We start from the raw sequence: 17,079 nt of genomic DNA, 5'->3' as shown, positions 1-17,079 counted from the left end.
TTTATATAGCGCTTTTTGAGACCCTCAAAGCGCTTTACAATACCACTATTCATTCACTCTCACATTCATACACTGGTGGAGGCAAGCTACAGTTGTAGCCACAGCTGCCCTGGGGCAGACTGACAGAAGCGAGGCTGCCATATCGCAAGACACTTCACCATGGTAGGTGAAGTGTCTTGCCCAAGGACACAACGACCAGGACTGTCCGAACTGGGGCTCGAACCGGCAACCTTCCAATCACAAGACAAACTGCCAACTCTTGAGCCACGATCGCTCCAATATTCCTGTGCTTAAACTGCTGTTTTAAAAATAAGTGATCCATTTTCCTTTTTTGGATTTGTTTTTTAATAATTTGTTTTGATTGACAAATAAAATTTAAAATACACAAAGACAATCAACAGTGAAACAAAAGCAAGCCTACATGAAACAAATGTGTGCAGATGAGAGTAAGCTGACATTTCCAGACTTTTCTGGTCCCCATGATGACCATGCCCATCCCCCAATAAAGTGTGTGCCTCAGCAGGTGGAGAGAATCTTGTTTGCAAAGGTTACACCTTTCCTGAATTTTGCGGTCCCCACGTTACCCATCAGTTTAGCTCCACCCCTGCAGACACTCATTTCAGCACGTGTAGCGATGTTAGACGGAAAAATCGATTTGTGCAAGGACAGCGATTACTCGATGGAAAGCAGGTAAGTCCACTCAAAACTTTATTATTCTCAATAGATGCAGGGACGTTCCAGAAATATTTTTAGCTTTTTATGAGTTAAATTTCTTAACTATACGATTTTTTTCGTAGGTGGTGTGAGGTTAGCTAGCTAGGCTAGTTAATTAGCTAGCTGCGGCCTAAGGCTTACTGAGGGACGACGATGGCTCATTGACACTCGTTTGGTTGTTTATTTACTGGGTGCTTAATTTGACCTATTTTACATTGGAACTAATTTTAAAAGCCTAAAATCTTATTGAGATGCTCAGGTATTCGGTGATGGAGTTGGCGAAATATGGCGTTATTTTTGTGCCACTATTTTGAGCGCACGTCAAAAGATTTTCCAAGTACAAGTGTTGCATTTTGAAGAGAAATTTATTTTGAGCGAAGAAAAGCTAAATTCCAGCAAACAAAATTCATTGCTGCGTGCAAAAAATGTATTTCAGTGTTTGCTATTATCCATATACACACACAATAACAGCCCCTCTCGCTCAGTTTTTGCATTTGCTCTTGCTAAGATCTCTGTGGACCCGCTCGCAGTGTGTCGCTCGCGCTCTCAACATCTCTGGCCATGTGCGTTCAACTCTTTCTGTACAGTGTTATATTTGTGCCACAGAATGCGTTTAGTCCAAAACTCAAACGAGGGAGTGGAAGAGGAGTGCAGAGTGGCGGAGTTAGATATATCACTCTCTTTCGATCACAAAATAAACTTTTAAGATATTTTAAGGCTAGAATGTTGCTGTGTAAACTTCAAATATGTGCTCGATTTAGAGAGACACCACATATTTGCATTGTGTTCTAACGTTTTCGGACATGCCTGTTAGCCACCAGCTGACCGCACAGCTGAAGTGGCCATCGGCTGATAGTGATTTTTCGTTTTTATGTTTGTTTGTTTTTGTAACGGTATTGTCACGGCTGGCGGGGTGAGCCGTGTGGTGTAGGAGAAAAAGGACCCAAAATGCAGGCAGTGGACTGGTGATGAGAGTGATGATTTATTTACAGAAGAGGAGCGACCGAACAGGCAGTGAGAAAAGACAAATGACTGAAAAAACCTAGACTGGAAAAACTAAATGACAAACCTAAGCATGAAACGTGGGCTGAGAATGCAGAGAGACGTAGTTACACCGAGAAACACAGACGATCCGACGATGAACAGAAGCCAACACAATGAAACAAAACCACTAACACATAGCAAACCTAAACAAAAGACTCCCTCGTTTGAGTTTTGGACTAAACGCATTCTGTGGCACAAATATAACACTGTACAGAAAGAGTTGAACGCACATGGCCAGAGATGTTGAGAGCGCGAGCGACACACTGCGAGCGGGTCCACAGAGATCTTAGCAAGAGCAAATGCAAAAACTGAGCGAGAGGGGCTGTTATTGTGTGTGTATATGGATAATAGCAAACACTGAAATACATTTTTTGCACGCAGCAATGAATTTTGTTTGCTCGAAATGATTTTCTCCTCAAAATGCAGTACTTGCAAATTGTTTTTACTTGCGCTCAAAATAGTGGCACAAAAATAATGCCATAGAAAAAGTGGATGGAAGCTGTGAATACAAATATTTATTTATTTATTTTTTAACATGGTCAGCATGTTTAACATTCACGTTCAGTTGCAGTGATTCTGTATAGCTTGTCTTCTGAGTAATTCTGATTAGTTCCTGTTTGTTTTAAATCCATATAGTTATCTATTTGTTTAACATCACACTGTGCCTGGAGACCAAGGTCAGGTGCATGAGGCCTAGTAAAACTACATTTGTGTAGAAACATGGAGTCTGCTCAACCCACTGCCATCTCAGCAGTTTTATTGAAACAAAACAGCTGCTTCTGTTCCCTAGTTTGGTAAATGGCCGGCACTGTGGACTAGGGCTGCCACGATTAGTCGACTAGTCACGATTACGTCGACTATCAAAATCGTCGACGACAAATTTAATAGTCGACACGTCGTTTGAAGGTTTGTAAGATCGCAAAACACGCAGGAATAAGTAGGATTTAAGAGTGTAATAACGGACTGAAACAGAAGATGGCAGCACTGCATGTACAAGGATGCCAGCTGCCGTTAAACCCCGAAGAAGAAGAAGCTGTGTCCCAGAATTCATAGCGCAGCCCAGCTCAGTCTCCAACAATGGTGGCAGCTAGTTAGTTTTAATATTACTCTTATTATTCTTTCTGGGTCACAAAATAAACGTTTAACATATTTCTAGGCGAGAATGTAGCTGTGTAACCCTCAAATATCTGCTCAGTTTATCAAGACGCATATTTTCAAAAGCGCTCCGACGTTTTCGGAGATGTCTGTTGCCCACTAGCTCGATAGCTAGCTGGGTTGCAAGGCTCGGTAGAGCCGTGAGAACACCGGACTCCCGGCAAATCGTTTTCAAACCCACCGCCGTCTTTCGCTACTCAGGTTAAACATATATATAAGTCACTTAGATAACTTAAACATGTTATTGTTTGGCTTTCAGTATTTTATTTGTTCCTGAGTAAATCGGTTTGGCTGAGATTAAAGTTATAGTTTTTACACAGCTGAATAAACGTCAAGCAGACAGCTGATTATCAGAAGTGTGAGATGCTGGAGAATTTACTCCGGTGTCCTGTTATATTTTAGATAGCAAGGAGTTTATTAAACTTCACCGAAACAATCTGCAAATTTCATTAAAATTTAATAAACTATCATCTTGTCTTTATTTTTAGTTAGCACAGACCTTAAACACTTAAAGCTGTAAGCTAATGATAGTTATATAAGAGCAGATGCTGCTGGTGCAATAAGCTGTACGTTTTACGTCCAATGGATGATGACATGATTAGTTGACTAATCGCAAAAATAATCGGTGACTAGTCGACTATCAAAATAATCGTTTGTGGCAGCCCTACTGTGGACCTTTTTAGATGATCTGGACCACAGCAGTCTTTAATGGCTGCGTCTTCAGAATTAGTATGCACATATGTAAAATTAGTTAAGTCATCTGTCTGGGCTCAGTTAGAGAGGTAAACAAAACGCACATGCCTGGTGTGTAACATGGACAGAACCATGGGTTTTCCATGCGTGGAACGTGCACGCAGCTACAGATCCTGTTTGGATCCGTGCAAGTCGGCAGAGCAAAGAGCTGCGGCTCTGTAGAAACTGTTTTCTTCTAAGCTGACATGCTTGACGATTTGTGTGGTGCATGCACCTGTGTGGGGAGCCTGCCATGAATATTTAAATATGAGTTAAGGAGAGGGTCACTTGCTGTGGGGGGATAGAACTGTGCACCTACAGGATAACTGCTTACAACAACACAGCTGTGGATTTAGGGAGAGAACATACATGTAAATAGAAACTGTTAAAAAAAACCCAGTTTAATCAACTCAGTAAAGTTTATTATTGCTGAGAACTTGTGCTTTTTCAGAAATACAGTATGTATGGCTTTTACTGTGATACCTCTGCATGCATGTATATTTAATGTAATTTTCTCATGTCTAACTGGTACACTATCCAGATTCAAAAAACGTTTGGATCACCTGAGGGATCATCATGAAAAGTGCTCAGAGAAGTACACTAAGTACATCAATGCCCAACAGGTAATGTAAATCTGCTCATGCAACTGTTTTTTGGATGCATTATATTGTGAGCCAAAGACCACATGACCGGTTAGTGTTCTGAATCAACAGAAAATTCGCTTGATCAGTATGTCGTTATTTTTGTGCCACTATTCTGATCGCATGTAAAAACAATTTGAGTGCACGTAAACATTTTTTGCAAGTACAAGTGTTGCATTTTGAGGAGAAATTTTTTGTGAGCAAAGAAAAGCTAAACCAGAGAGAGTAATATTTCAAACTCTGCCACTTTGCGTTCCTCCGCCACTGCCTCATTTGGGTTTTGTTTGCTCGAATTTAGCTTTTCTTCACTCAAAATAAATTTCTCCTCAAAATGCAACACTTGGACTTGCAAGGGTATTTTTATTTTTTATTTTTTTAAATTTCGTGCGCTCAAAATAGTGGCACAAAAATAACGCCATAGATCAGTTGTAGGTTTAGCTTCATGTTTCCTGAGAAAGTGATACAAGCTTATTTTGCACCAGTCTAGTGTAAGTGTAGCTGCAGTTTACATTATTTTATCTTTTGTTCTGTTTGGAGCGGTGCTTGCTGGATTTAAAGCTGATCTCAATCCAGAGGCCTGCATTCTGTTAAGTGAGGCTTTAACATGTGTTCATGTGTGAAGAAAATGCTTTTTTTTTTTTTAATTTTTATTTAAAGCTGCGTACAGTTTTGCATGGCCCTCGCCTCTTTCCCATATTTCCATACACAACTGCTAATTTGCTGCCCAGTGCAGGTCATCAGAGCAGTAGCATGTTTTTGCTCAGGTAGAAGGACATGTAGGTTGTGAGTCAAAGTGTGGGTTTTTAACAAAGTGTTGGTCTCCTGGGCCCTGTTTCAGGAAGCTGGTTTGGAAAACTCAGAGTGAAAAACGATACGCAGGGTTGAGTAACCCCGAACTGTCCAACCCGGAATATTCGGTTTCAGAAAGGCTGATAACAAGTAGTTCAATCAACGCGGAGTTGCTTTAACCCCAAGTCAAGCGCGCGGACGAGGATACATAAAGCCCTGATAAGCGGAGCACAGATTAAGCGAGTCACCATGGAGATGGAGGGAAAGAAGGCGCGGTCAATGTATTTCACAGCGCGTGAGGCCGAAATTCTGATGGCAGCATATGCCGATAACATGCAAATTACGCGGAAAAAAGTAACACAGCCACAGCTGCAAAAGACAGGGAGCATGCATGGCAAAACATAGCCGACAGAGTCAATGCGTGAGTGTTAATTTAAACATTGATCTAGTGATTTCCACCCATTTAACACGTTATTTTATCATATGTTATTTTATTTGTTATTTCATACATTCTATTTTGTGAAGTGATGTGAGCGCAGGTGCAACCCAACAGGCCCCAAACGTGCCTGGCAGCAAGTAAAAATGAAATATAAAAATATAGTCCAAACAGGTAAGGTGTAATTGTATTATGAGCCATAGTGCTTGGTCTGTTTGTCCCATGTAAATCAATTGCAGTTAGAGGCTACATTAATTTCCTTTCTGTAAGCACTTATTGAAATTATCTGAGCACATTACAAGTACATATTTGCTTACTCTGTATGCTCAAATGTGGCCCGTTATAGCCAACAGAAAAAAAGCGGAGGCCCGAAAAACAGGTGGGGGTCCTCCACCACCACCACTCACAGAGGCTGAGCAGTTGGCCCTCAGCCAAAACAGTGGGCGCCCTGTGGCCGAAGGCATCTCTGCGGGGACATCCTCTGAGTCAATAACCCCGCAAGACACAAGTGCCTACATAGGGGGTAAATTCTAAATAATACATGATGTGCATACATCCTTTCTTCACAGTCACCTTCGCAGTGCTACTCATTCATTTGATAAACTCTTTACCATAATGGATTATTTTGTAGTGAAGTTATTTTCCTACTGATTTTGCCTTCCCTCAGTCTTGGTTGTCTTTGAGAGCATAATGACAATGAAGTGTAAGGTGATTGGTATGTTTGTTAATTGCCATTTGGTCCCTTGTAAGTTATAAGTGACCTGTATGAACCTCATATTCTATCAGTTGATGGTGGTGGTGTACTGCATCTGGTGCAGCCTCCTGTTGAGCCAGACCAACATGCAGTTGTGAGTAATACTCCACAGATTATATGAGTTTACAGTAGAACAGCAATGTTGTTTATTTCTTTACTACAGGAAAATAATGAAGAAACATTGACAGCTGTTACAGAGGAGGAAGCAACAGAGACACTTTATGAGGTTTACATCTTTTAATACTTTGTGTACAGGAAATACAGGCGACCAATAAAGCCAGTTGAACAAAAAATCTGTTTATTCTTCTTTCAACATGTTGAGGTGATGGGTCAAAAGAAATGATTGTGACATATGGTGTCTCTGACTGCGCTTCCATCTTGTATGTCCGTGGGAGGGTCAGGATGTTCATGGTTTGGATCACTGCTGATGTTTGGTACAGAAGGACAGTGTTCTCCTCTAATTGTGGCAATGTTGTGAAGAATCACACATGCCACAATAATGTCACATGCCCTTTCTGGGGTGACCCTGAGTCTTTGCAGGCACTGGAACCGGGCCTTAAGCATTCCGATAGTCATTTCAATTCTGGCTCTTGTCCTGCAATGAGCCAGATTATATCGCTGCTGTGGGCCCGGTTCAGGGTCAGGGTAAGGGGTAAGCAAGTAGCCAGTGAACTCTCCTAAGACAGAAGGATACACACTTCAGTTCAAATGTCCCTGAAGCAATTGGTCTTTATATATTTTAAAGTATTCTCAACTCACCATGTCCAAATTTTGTGCTCAGTGTACATTCACGGAATATTTGTGAGTCATGGACAGAGCCTGGCCACTTGGCTTCCACATTTGTGTTAATATATGATCTTCACAGTGCAGAGAACACAAATTAGCATCCATTACTATGATGACATAATTTGTTAGTTTGAAATGCTACAGGGAACTATGTACCTGTACATTAATGCTGTGGAAAGACTTCCTGTTCACATAGTCTCCTTCATTTACTAAAGAAGCAATGATTGGAATGTGTACAGCCAATCACGCCTGGGAACCCTGAATATAAATGTAAAATTTAAGTAGTAGTTCAAGTATCACCACATCATAAATTAAGTTTTGGTCATCCTGCTACCTGCAATTTTGTGGCATCCCTCTTTGATGAATCTTGTGGGTCTGTGACCGGGGAACACCACAAACGTGTACAGGAGACGTTTCAGTGCAACTGTAACATTCCTGACTGCCCGACAGACGGTAGCCTTGGAAACGTGCTCAGCGTCACCAATATTATACAGAAAGCTCCCGTTTGCAAAAAACCGAAGTGCAATACAAATAATATGTAATGAACTGAGAGCATGTCCGCGATGTGTCACATGCGTAATATATGGCCTGAGGATGTTATCCAAATAACTTATAGATTGTGCTGAAAAACGGTAACGTTCGCACAGAAGATCATCAGGAAATGATAAAATGTCCAAACGCGCTCTGATCACTCTCTCCCGGCGGAGAGCTCTGCGGAGAATTTGGGCTTCACGATCTACTGGCTCTTCAAGGAAGAGGCACCCCATGTCCGACACTTCCTACTGTCAGGTTTCCGACAAAGGGGCGGAGACAGTCAGGGTTAGTTGTAGTAAACCTGCTAGGGGGCAGGTTAGCTTCACGGCGTGTGTCGTCATAGTGACTCACTCAGGCTTCAGCTGAACTCGCTTTGTGAAACCGAAAAACCAGAGTTTTCGTTAACTCAGGGTATACTTACTCAGTTTTTCCACTAAACCGGCTTCCTGAAACAGGGCCCTGGCCCTGAGTTAACGAAAACTCTGGGTTTTCGGTTTCACAAAGCGAGTTCAGATGAAGCCTCAGTGAGTCACTATGACGACACACGCCGTGAAGCTAACCTGCCCCTAGCAGGTTTACTACAACCAACCCTGACTGTCTCCGCCCCTTTGTCGGAAACCTGACAGTAGGAAGTGTCGGACATGGCGTGCCTCTTCCTTGAAGAACCAGTAGATCGTGAAGCCCAAATTCTCCGCAGAGCTCTCCGCCGGGAGAGAGTGATCAGAGCGCGTTTGGACATTTTATCATTTCCTGATGATTTTCTGTGTGAACGTTACCGTTTCTCAGCACAATCTATAAGTTATTTGGATAACATCCTCAGGCCATATATTACGCATGTGACACATCGCGGACATGCTCTCAGTTCATTACATATTATTTGTATTGCACTTCGGTTTTTTTCAAATGGGAGCTTTCTGTATAATATTGGTGACGCTGAGCACGTTTCCAAGGCTACCGTCTGTCGGGCAGTCAGGAATGTTACAGTTGCACTGAAACGTTTCCTGTACTCGTCTGTGGTGTTCCCCGGTCACAGACCCACAAGATTTATCAAAGAGGGATTCCACAAAATTGCAGGTATCAGGATGAACAAAACTTAATTCATGATGTGGTGATACTTGAACCACTACTTAAATTTTACATTTATTTTCAGGGTTCCCAGGCGTGATTGGCTGTATAGATGGCACTCACATTCCAATCATTGCTCCTTCAGTAAATGAAGGAGACTATGTGAACAGGAAGTCTTTCCACAGCATTAATGTACAGGTACATAGTTCCCTGTAGCATTTCAAACTAACAAATTATTTCATCATAGTAATGGATGCTAATTTGTGTTCTCTGCACTGTGAAGATCATATATGATGCTGCCAACATTATCACAAATGTGGAAGCCAAGTGGCCAGGCTCTGTCCATGACTCACAAATATTCCGTGAATGTACACTGAACACAAAATTTGGACATGGTGAGTTGAAAATACTTTAAAATATATAAAGACCAATTGCTTCAGGGACATTTGAACTGAAGTGTATCCTTCTGTCTTAGGAGAGTTCACTGGCTACTTGCTTGGTGATAGGGGGTATCAATGTTTACCCTATTTGCTTACCCCTTACCCTGACCCTGAACCGGGCCCACAGCAGCGATATAATCTGGCTAATTGCAGGACAAGAGCCAGAATTGAAATGACTATCGGAATGCTTAAGGCCCGGTTCCAGTGCCTGCAAAGACTCAGGGTCACCCCAGAAAGGGCATGTGACATTATTGTGTGATTCTTCACAACATTGCCACAATTAGAGGAGAACACTGTCCTTCTGAACCAAACATCAGCAGTGATCCAAACCATGAACATCCTGACCCTCCCACGGACATACAAGATGGAAGCGCAGTCAGAGACACCATATGTCACAATCATTTCTTTTGACCCATCACCTCAACATGTTGAAAGAAGAATAAACAGATTTTTTGTTCAACTGGCTTTATTGGTCGCCTGTGTTTCCTGTACACAAAGTATTAAAAGATGTAAACCTCATAAAGTGTCTCTGTTGCTTCCTCCTCTGTAACAGCTGTCAATGTTTCTTCATTATTTTCCTGTAGTAAAGAAATAAACAACATTGCTGTTCTACTGTACACTCATATAATCTGTGGAGTATTACTCACAACTGCATGTTGGTCTGGCTCAACAGGAGGCTGCACCAGATGCAGTACACCACCACCATCAACTGATAGAATATGAGGTTCATACAGGTCACTTATAACTTACAAGGGACCAAATGGCAATTAACAAACATACCAATCACCTTACACTTCATTGTCATTATGCTCTCAAAGACAACCAAGACTGAGGGAAGGCAAAATCAGTAGGAAAATAACTTCACTACAAAATAATCCATTATGGTAAAGAGTTTATGAGTAGCACTGCGAAGGTGACTGTGAAGAAAGGATGTATGCACATCATGTATTATTTAGAATTTACCCCCTATGTAGGCACTTGTGTCTTGCGGGGTTATTGACTCAGAGGATGTCCCCGCAGAGATGCCTTCGGCCACAGGGCGCCCACTGTTTTGGCTGAGGGCCAACTGCTCAGCCTCTGTGAGTGGTGGTGGTGGAGGACCCCCACCTGTTTTTCGGGCCTCTGCTTTTTTTCTGTTGGCTATAACGGGGTCACATTTGAGCATACAGAGTGAGCAAATATGTACTTGTAATGTGCTCAGATAATTTCAATAAGTGCTTACAGAAAGAAAATTAATGTAGCCTCTAACTGCAATTGATTTACATGGGACAAACAGACCAAGCACTATGGCTCATAATACAATTACACCTTACCTGTTTGGACTATATTTTTATATTTCATTTTTACTTGCTGCCAGGCACGTTTGGGGCCTGTTGGGTTGCACCTGCGCTCACATCACATCACAAAATAAAATGTATAAAATAACAAATAAAATAACATATGATAAAATAACGTGTTAAATGGGTGGAAATCCCTCGATCAATGTTTATATTAACACTCACGCATTGACTCTGTCGGCTATGTTTTGCCATGCATGCTCCCTGTCTTTTGCAGCTGAGGCTGTGTTACTTTTTTCCGCGGAATTTGCATGTTATCGGCATATGCTGCCATCAGAATTTTGGCCTCAAGCGCTGTAAAATACATTGACCGCGCCTTCTTTCCCTCTGTCTCCATGGTGACTCGCTTAATCTGTGCTCCGCTTATCAGGGCTTTATGTATCCTCGTCCGCGCGCTTGACTTGGGGTTAAAGCAACTCCGCGTTGATTGAACTACTTGTTATCAGCCTTTCTGAAACCGAATATTCCGAGTTGGACAGTTCGGGGTTACTCAACCCTGCGTATCGTTTTTCACTCTGAGTTTTCTAAACCGGCTTCCTGAAATAGGGCCCAGGTCTTTCTTTTTTATTATTATTATTAAAGCTCACAAGCATCCATTTCTGTGAATGTTTTAATTAAAAATGGTATGCATTTCCAAATTATGCTTGGTTATGGGATTGCAAAGTTAAAGAGTTAAATCCTCTGCAAATGTGGAGATCTGGGGTCATGTTCACAATTATCCATGGGAGAACCATTACAGTAATTCACATCTGATAGTCTGTAAGCTGTGTTTGACTGTAGATGTCAAACTTGAGTCTAGAAATGGTAGAAGCAACAAATATGATGTTGCACTTAAACTCAACTTGTTAAGTAATGCTAGATTAGGGTCTACTCCCCACTTGGATGGTTGTAATTTATGCCTCCTTGCCTTCATGCTGCTGTACCCTTTTTTTTATTTTTTAAGCAGTTTTTCACATTTCACAAGAAGGCATTAAGTGGCATGGGGTTTCATTCATTTTTAGAAGAAGAAAAGTTTTTCTTCTTCAGCTTTCTTGAAACTTAACTCCAGAGAGGAAGCCCTTGATAGATTATAAGGAACCGTTTGCCATAGTTTGAGTTTCAGACAAGACACACTGCGTATTAGTTTTGTGATCAAAGACTTCAAGATATTTGACATGGGTCCACCTTTAGTGCCATTTACCATCACTGTTTTTAACTAATGGTTCGCTGGAAAATAACAATGCAGTAGCTTTCAAGAACAAGGGTTGGACAACACTGTGTAAAGTAAATGTCTTAGAAATAAAACATTTTTTTTACTTGAGTCATTTTTAAACACATTTGATTCAAAAACTTAATTTGTATGGCAGATAAATGAAGTAAGGTTTTGATTATAAATGTAATTGTTAACAAAAAAGAATTGGTCTTTGGTTTTTGTTGTCTCTAAATGAGAAATAACAAAAGAATCAAACACTGGATCTAATCAAAACTGTTACAGAGCCTTAATATTGCAAATCAAACAGTAAGACTGTAGCAGACTTTAAGTAGAAAGTACATTTTTTTTTTCCAACAATATCTTTATTGCGTTTCAAAATTACATACAGAAATTGGAGTACTTCCACAGCAGAGGAGACATCCAGGGCAGCTAAATTATTGTACAACAGTCACTCGCCCTCCCTTGCAAATCAGACACTTATAAGATGTTAGAGAGCAACAGTTAAGTGGAAGTACAAACTATATGACCTGTAAATAATAACTTAGTCAAACAAAGGAAAAAGAAAACACAACCCCCCCCCACCCAAAAAAAAAACAAACACAAAAAAAACCAAAAAAAAAAACCATATAATAATGACAATAATAATAATAATAAGCTTCTCTATTTCCAAGGGTTGCTCAACACCAACTCGGTTACACTATTGTGCATGGTTCAAAGTTACAAACTCAAATGTATAAGTCACACAGCATTAAAGATCAAGTATAAAAGAGATTAATTTAGGAAACTGCAGAGGACCACCAACATTTACACCCCATCTTCCCCATCCACCATACTGCCAAGATCCATATTTCCCATATATTGCATAAAGGGACCCCAGATGTTTTGAAAAAGTGGTAGTTTCCCCTTGATAATGTAAGTAATTTTTTCCATAGGTAAAGTTGTGGACAATTCCTTAATCCAGTTAATGTATTTTGGCTTACTGGTCTTCCTCCATGAGAGTGCTATGACTCTTTTTGCCAGCAGTAGACATAGGTCCAGGGCGGTAATTACCTTTCTAGACATAAGATGTCCATCAGGATACAACCCTAAAATAAAAAGTTTAGGGTCAAGAGCTAGTTGTGTACCCAATATAATATCCAGAGCTTGTTTAATCTCTTTCCAAAACCGTTGTACTTTATTGCATTCCCAGACACAGTGGAAAAACGTCCCTTTCTCCTCACCGCACCTGAAACACAAGTCTGGGATATCACCATTATACTTATTAAGCTTTTCTGGAGTCACATACGTCCTCATTAGCCAATTATATTGCAATACTTTGAGACGAGTACTGGTAGTTTGTGTTTGTGCTTCAGCACATGCCTCCTCCCAGTCTTCGGAGGATAAGTCCTCCCGTAAATCTTCCCTCCAGGCATTAAGTTTTCCTAAAGAAGATTCAGGGGAACCTTCTACTAACATATTATATAATTTGGAGATTATTCCCTTTCCAAAGCAATCTCTTTTCATTTCTGTTTCCAAAGTGGAAAACGGAGGGATTGACAAACACTGATTTTGAGACGATCTAATAAAGTTTCTCACTTGTAGATATTTAAATCTATGTTTGCATGGGATATCATACTTGGAAATCAACTCCTCAAATGACATCAAAGTCTCACCCTCTGATCCCGCGAGATCCCCTATTGTCTTTAAGCCTTTGTCAGCCCACTTCCTAAAACCAGGGTCTGCTCTGCCTGGAGGGAAAAATTGATTACCCCATATTGGGCTAAAGCGTGCGAAGGATGTGGGTTCACCCAGGTATTTTTTAACCTGATACCACATCATAATCATATTTCTGACTATAGGATTTTTTCTTTTTTTTCAACATTTTGACTTTCGCTGAGTATAGGTACTGGGGAAGGGGAAGAGGTACTGAACTGTTTTCCATATTTGTCCAAGGCGGGGGGGATTTATCTGTAAAATAATACATCATAGTCCTCAATTAGGCTGCCCAATAGTACCAAAGTGGATTGGGACATTTGAGGCCTCCTCTGTCATACGGTAAGTACAAGAGTGATAAACGGAGCCTTGGTCGTCTATCATTCCACAAAAAACGAACGAAAATTGTCTTCAGGTGTGAAAATAAGTTAGCAGGGGGTGACAATGGGATGTTCTGGAACAGGTACAAAAGTCTGGGCATTATGTTTAATTTGAGAACATTAATTCTCGCTATAAGTGACAAGGGCAAGGGCTTCCATCTATCTAGGGATGAGGTGATTGAGTCTACCATAGGGGTGTAGTTAACTCCAGCAATATCTCTCAAACATGGCACTATCTTAATCCCCAGATAAGTAAAACAGTCCACCATTTTGAATTGGAAAGGATTTCCAGCACCCTCTCTCTCTCCTGAGTTAAGTATCATTAGTGAAGATTTTTCTTTGTTCACTTTATATCCTGATATCTGTCCAAATATGTGTAGTAGATCCAACAAGGCTGGGATAGACTCCTTCAGCTTTTCCAAGAAGAGAATAACATCATCTGCAAACAAAGCAATTCTGTGTTCCTGTTGGTTTACCGATAGACCAGTTATGCTCTTATGGGACCGCACCGCAATGGCAAACGGTTCAATTGCTAAAATAAACAATAAAGGGGACAAAGGGCACCCTTGCCTACAGCCCCGTTTAATTTCAAACGGTTTAGATATAATTCCATTTGTCAGTATTTCAGCATTTGGCTCATTATATAAAAGTCTAATCCACCGACAGAAATTATCCCCACAGCCAAATCTTTTTAATATTTCAAATAAATAGGGCCACTCAACTCTATCAAAGGCCTTTTCGGCATCTAATGATAGTAGAGCAGTGTCCGGTTTTCCTTCCTGACTATGAAGAATATCCAACACTCTCCTCACATTATGAAATCCCTGTCTGCCTGCAATAAACCCATTCTGATCACAGGTAATTAGGTCAGGTAAAGATTTCTCCAGTCTTCGAGCCAAAATTTTGCAAAGTATCTTTAGATCCACATTAAGTGTGCGTGTGTGTGTGTGGGGGGAGGGGGGGATATGTGTGTATTCACATCATTTATGTTAATGAGAGTGCGGGGAGTGAGTTGGAGGGTGGGGTGGGCTGCTTTTAACTATGTAAAGCACTTTGTGCTACATTTTTTTTGTATGAAAAGTGCTTTATAAATAAAGACTGATTGATTGATTGATTGATTGATATAACGAGCGGTCACGGTCATGTGGCTTTCCGTTGCCCTGGAGGTCCACCCATTTGTAGTTAGAGCAACAGAAGATGCCTGGGACAGTTCAGCCATAACTTTAAACTTTTCCTGCTCATACATGCTTGGAACGATCTTGTCACTGAAGTGGATGCGCAACGAGATATCATAGCGTGGATCAAGCACGTTCATCACAGTTTAAACCCCTTGTTTTGCACAACTGAATACGGCCTCCCGTCTGCAGCTAAACACCCCAGTAGCTTTTGTAATAGCTTTAGCCCGGTCGGACTGGGCAGCAAAAGGCTGCTTAAATGCCGCAAACTCCTCTGCTCCGCTACTTGGACCGCTAGCACTGACCATAACTACCGCTTGACACCACTGTTTGTTTGTGGATATACAACTGAATGACTGAATTATCCATGACTGAATTATCCATGAAATCATCACATTCTCTGTAAGATTATGGTCAACTATATATATATTTAGAAGTAGAGGCTCTAAAGCAGGGGTGTCAAACGTACGGCCCACGGGCTGGATCAGGCCCGCAAACGGGTTTAATCCGGCCCGTGAGATGATTTTGTAAAGTATAAAAATGAGCAGCAATTCTTCAATAAAGAAACTGCTGTTCCAATTGTGTCCCTTGGATGGCGCAATAGCAATTGTGAGCTACTTTGTTTTGCCCACGAAATTTAAACCTGATGTGCTTTGGCACCCTCATTGCCCCAATATGTCTCTGTCAAAAAAGAGAAAAGTGGATGCAGAGTGTTCCAAGAAAAATGGTCATCCTCCTATTTGTTCACGGAAGTGAATGGGAAAGCTGTATGTTTGGTGTGTTCCCAGCATGTTGCAGTGCTAGAATATAGAATATATTATATATATATTATAAGAATATAACCTCCGTTGCCACTATGTGAATCTTCATGCCGACAAATATGACAACTTTCAAGGACAGCGGAGAAGAGAGAAGGTGAATGAACTGTTGGCGGGTCTGAAGAAACCGCAGTCTGTTTACTCACAGCCGAGACATCAGTGACGCTGCAGTGAAAGCTAGCTACCTCGTTGCTAACGACATTGCACTAGCTTCAAAACCATTTAGTGAGGGTGAATTTGTAAAAACATGTATGATGAAGGCATCGGAGATTGTGTGCCCTGAAAAGCGCCAGGCCTTTGCAAATATCAGCCTGACAAGAAACACAGTTGCAGACAGGGTTTCTGATCTTTCAGCGGAATTTGGACAGCCAGTTGAAGCAAAAAGTAAAGTTATTTATTATGTTTTCAGTTGCAATTGATGAAGGCACGGACATTACAGATGTTGCACAACTGGCAATTTTTATTGATGACACATTGACCGTCACCGAGGAGTTCGTGGAGTTGGTACCGATGATAGATACAACGACCGCAGCTGTCGGCGCGCTGGACAGGGTCGGAGTGGACTGGTCCCGTGCTGTCAGCCTGGCTACAGATGGTACACCCTCAATGATCGGGAAGAAAGCAGGCGTTGTAAAAAAGTTCAGAGAAAAGGTGCAATCTGCAAATGGAGGACGTGATTTTTGGACTTTTCACTGTATTTTGCACCAGGAGGCTTTGTGTTGCAAGTCACTGAAAATGGATAACGTCATGAAGGTGGTCATCCAAAATGTTAATTTCATCCAATCCAGAAGCCTCAATCACCGTCAGTTTGACAGTCTTCTCAGAGAGAAAGACCACATCTATGGCCTGCCATACCACACTGAGGTAAGATGGTTGAGCCGAGGTGCTGTGCTGAGGCGTTTCTTTGATTTACGAGGAAGAAATTGAACAGTTTATGGAAGAAAAGGGCAAACCAGTGTTAGAATTTCATTCTGCAGAATGGATGCAGGACCTTGCATTTATGGTGGATGTTACAGAGCACCTGAATAACTTGAACAAACAGCTGCAAGGACGCAACAAAGTTGTCACGCAGTATTATGACAGCATACGTTCTTTCAAGTTGAAGCTGTTATTTGTCGTGTCCAAATTCATGAGCTGCATCCTCCTGAGGCCGCATTTGTAGACCGATTACGTCACAGCGACGCGCCGAAGGCTGTCCAAATTCATATACTGCTCCGAATGCAGCCGACAAACGAGTCCTCCTTTTCCCCGAATTTGAAGGATGGGTCGGGTGTATCCTTCGTGGCCTACCATATCCCAGAATTCATAGCGCGGCCCAGCCAAACTCCAGTTTCCAACAATGGCGGCCGCTACTAAGTTTTAAAATTACTCCTACTAATCTTTCTGGGTCAGAAA

This window comes from Diplotaxodon limnothrissa, unplaced genomic scaffold (genome assembly GCF_057381915.1).
Source record: "Diplotaxodon limnothrissa isolate DT_005_m unplaced genomic scaffold, D_limnothrissa_male_GT1.1 unmapped_scaffold_7, whole genome shotgun sequence".
Lineage (NCBI taxonomy): Eukaryota > Metazoa > Chordata > Actinopteri > Cichliformes > Cichlidae > Diplotaxodon > Diplotaxodon limnothrissa.
This window is presented reverse-complemented; position numbering follows the sequence as displayed.